The sequence below is a fragment of the Oenanthe melanoleuca genome, chromosome 23 (assembly GCF_029582105.1).
Source record: "Oenanthe melanoleuca isolate GR-GAL-2019-014 chromosome 23, OMel1.0, whole genome shotgun sequence".
In the NCBI taxonomy this organism is placed as follows: domain Eukaryota; kingdom Metazoa; phylum Chordata; class Aves; order Passeriformes; family Muscicapidae; genus Oenanthe; species Oenanthe melanoleuca.
In genome coordinates, this window is record NC_079356.1 from 5,993,610 (window position 1) to 5,997,448 (window position 3,839).

Here is a 3,839-nt window from a genome sequence, read left to right on the forward strand (position 1 = left end):
GAGAAGGAGGGGATGGGGCCGGAGAGGGAAGGGGCCGAGAATGGAGTGAGGGGAGAGAAGGAGGGGATGGGGCCGGGAGCGGCGTGAGGGGAGCGGGACTCGGGATGTTCGAGGGGAGCTCGGAGAGGGGGGAAGAGGGCAGAACGGGAGCTGGGGGTGCTGATGGCAGAGGGCAGGGGAAGGTGGGCGCAGGGAAGGGTTGTGGGGTGCGTGTGTGTCTGTGTGTGTGGGAGGGGGGCAGGGTTCAGGGGAAGGGGCTGCAGGGGCAGAGCGTGCTCATGTAAGACTGGGAAGCCCAAGAAGGGGTGCAGAGAGAGGGGAGCTGTGCAGGAATCACAGGGCTCCAATGCAGAGGAGCAGAACGGGATGTGCAAGGTGTGTAGGGGAGCAGAGGGGTGGCTCTGCTCTGTGCCCAGAGTGGGGCTGGCAAGGACGTGGGGCAGTGCCCAGCCCAGCACAGCCCACCCTGCAGGACCCAGCCGGGCACGGGGCACTGGCAGAGCTCCCTGAGCCTCTGCCTCCTCCCTTTGCTCCTCACAGACACAGCCGTGCTCTGCTCGGCCTTGCTGTGGGGCTCTGGGCTCTGGGTGTCAGGGGGGCCTGGTGGGCACTGGCTGCTATTCTGGATAGAGCTGTAACCCCATCTCTGCTTGCTGCTGTGGCCGTGCCCTTCTGTCCAGTGACCGTTTGCTGTGAGTCACCAGGAAATCTGATAAGGCTACAATAAAACCTCTGGAGAAGCGTGGGGGGTTGCTTGGCACTGCGGCCGGGCTCGGCCACCCTGATTTCTTGGCTCCCCTCCAGCATCCTGACTGTCACTTGCGTGTGACCAGAGCAATCCAAACGCGTTTTGACCTGGTTTACTGCATAAACTTCAGGAGCCAAGGGGCCTTTTGGTAAAGATGCAGCCACTGATTCTTGGGACAGCTGCATGTGGGGAAGGCATGGGCCCTTTCCGTGTCATGTGGCACCTAAACCTCGAGCTTTGAAGGTGATGTTTGCTGGTTTGCATCAGTTACATTCTGGATTTGAGCCTCCCAAAGCACTAGTGGTCAGCAGGCTGCAGGGAGCGTGGAGGGCAGGAGAGGAGCCCTGCAACCCTGCGGCAGTAATGTGGTGGAAAATCATCCCCAAACGTGACCTATCAATTAAAGCAGATCGTCAGCCTCAGCAGGAACCTGCTAGGCGTGTCAATTCCTCTTTTCCGCTTGGCTATGTGCTGGATGGTCAAATTAATCTGTTTTAGCAATTAAGTAAGAAATCCTGAGCGTTTCTCGTGCTGAAAGGACTTAGTCATATCTGGGTGAGAAGGCTGAACCTGTGCGATGCAGCTGGTGATGTCTGGGTTGAGGCAGGACTGCGCTCTGCAACCGGGAGGCTCCTTGAGGCGAAAACACGGGGGCTGCTTTGCTCTCAGGAACAGTTCCTAGAAGCTAAAACAGGTACAATGTTCCTGTGAAATGGCTGGGTCGGGTTTTTCTCCCTCCTCATGCCTGGATCAGCTGGTGGGTGTTTCCAGGCGGATATGCAGCATCCAGGGAAGGCCCCGTGGCTTTGGTAGCAGCTTCCTGCTTGTCTTGGTTGGACAGGGGCCTGTCAGCCTGTTCAGCTCTGCAAAGGATTTTGGCTGGTGCAGATTCTTGGCCAAGAGGAATTTCCCTTGCTTTGCCCTGACCGTTCTAACCTGCAAACAAATCCTAGTGCAGCTCCAGGACAAACCACTTACAGAGTGACATTCGTGTCTGTGAATCTGCATTTGCACCCTGGGACATCCTGTCTATGGCTCAGGGTGTAAAACTGAACTTTATGTGTGTGTTGTGGAGTTTTTACACTGAATTTTCTTTTTTTCTGTGTAGCATAGATTGAGGATAGAAAAGGAGACAGGTATTTATTGAAAGTGTTAAAAATGCCTTTTGTGTTACTTGTTTTCCCTTCAGTCCTGTAAAAAGGGCAAGCTCTCAGGCAGATTTGTTCCTTGCTCCCTTTACTTTCCTTGTACTGGAAGGCCCCAGCCCTGTTCCACGAGGATACTCTCCAAGGTGTGGCTATCCTCTGCTGGGAGAACACCTTGTTGGCATTCCCCAACTCGGAGCCTGCATCAGGAAACTCCAGGCCTGGCAGGTAGAACCAGCAAGTCCTCCTTGGCTCCAGCCCTGTTATTCCTGTCACCAGCTTGAGAAAAAACCTACCTCCTGTGCCCCCAATTTTCTCTCCATCAGCAAGAAAAACTTCCATGTCAAGGGCATCTGAAGCCTGCCTGATTTTCTGCGAGGAGCGTTGGATCCCCATGGAGATGGCATCTGAGAAAAGAAGATAAAGCCCTTTTGTGAGGATGGATCTCGATTATTATTTGTTTAATTAAAGAGTCTGGACTGATGCAGAGGCAAAAATTAACAATTACCTTCTGTAAAGAACTTTGACAACAGCTGAATGGGTTAATGACTTGCAAAGTGGAGACAAATCATTGTAGCTGTCATTTATGAGGCTGGAGGTACTAGGAAGAGTCCTCAGGCTTCCACCTGATGTCTCTGATTTAAGGGTCTTTTCCTCCTTCTTTTGGAATAATCAAGTAGCAATTTTCTTCTGCCATACAGCTGGGATTATCTGGGAGCCAGGGAATTAACTTCCAAATGAAAATTTAAACTATTCATTATACTTTATTGGGAGACTTCAGGAATGTTTAAATGTGGAAATAAATTCTAGGGAGGTGAATTGGTAAGTTTTGATTTCTTTTATGCACATCCCCCTTTTTGGAGGGTTCATTAAGATAATTGGAACTGTTCTCAGTGTCCCCAGGGCCATTGGCCAGGGAGGACAAGGAGAAGGGAAGGATTTTGCTAACACTGCCACCCCCTGGCTCTTTCCTGGCTCTTTTTGGGAGTTTTATTTTGCAGACAAACCCAGGCTCAGTGCTGCTGGACAAGCAGCTGCTTGCACACTTGGCTTCTGGAGTTGTGCTGCAATGAGACTTTCTGCAGGGGCTCGGTGACAGCCTGGCTGTGCAGAGCTCAGAGAGTCACAGATGTCCTGAGGCCACCGAGGGATGAGGGTTCAGAACCGCTCCCTGAGGAAAGGCTGACAGGACTGGGCTTGGAGGAGAGAGGAGCTTCAGGGTGACCCAATTGCAGCTTTCCAGTACCTGAAGGGAAAGGGGTTATTTAAAAGGGTCTGGAGTGATTGGACAAGGAGGAATAGCCTCAAGCTGGTGGGGTGTACGTTTAGATTGGATTTTGGGAAGAAATTGTTCCCTGTGAGGGTGGTGAGGCCCTGGCACAGGGTGCCCAGAGCAGCTGTGGCTGCCCCTGGATCCCTGGCAGTGTCCCAGGCCAGGCTGGACAGGGTTTGGAGCACCTGGGACAGGGGGAGGTGTCCCTGCATGGCAGGGCTGGGATGGGATGGGACCCTTCAGGGACAAGGGAAGCTCCAGACCCTGATATGCTGCCCTCTGCCCCCTCTTCTCCAGGCTGGACAAACTGAGTGACCTCAGCTTATGCCTTCCCCTCCAGACCCTTCACCATCCTCGCCGCTGTGGGGCAGCCCGAGCTCAGGGGGCTTTAAGGCTTTAACCCCGGTTTGGGGAAGGGGCCGGCGGCCATCACTCCCCCTCCTGGACTACATTTCCCAGCATCCCCATTGACGACCTACGCTCCCGCCCCTCAGGGCCGATTGGCGGATCCCACGTGACAAATTCCCTCCCTTCCCATTGGTTTCGCGAGCTGCCAGTTCCGGCGAGGCGGCGGGCAGGAAGGGGCGGAATTCACGAAGAGGATTTACGCCTTTTGCGCGGGGCGGGGCGCGGCGGCGCGGGGGGGGGAGGTTGCGCAGTTGGCGTGGCGCAT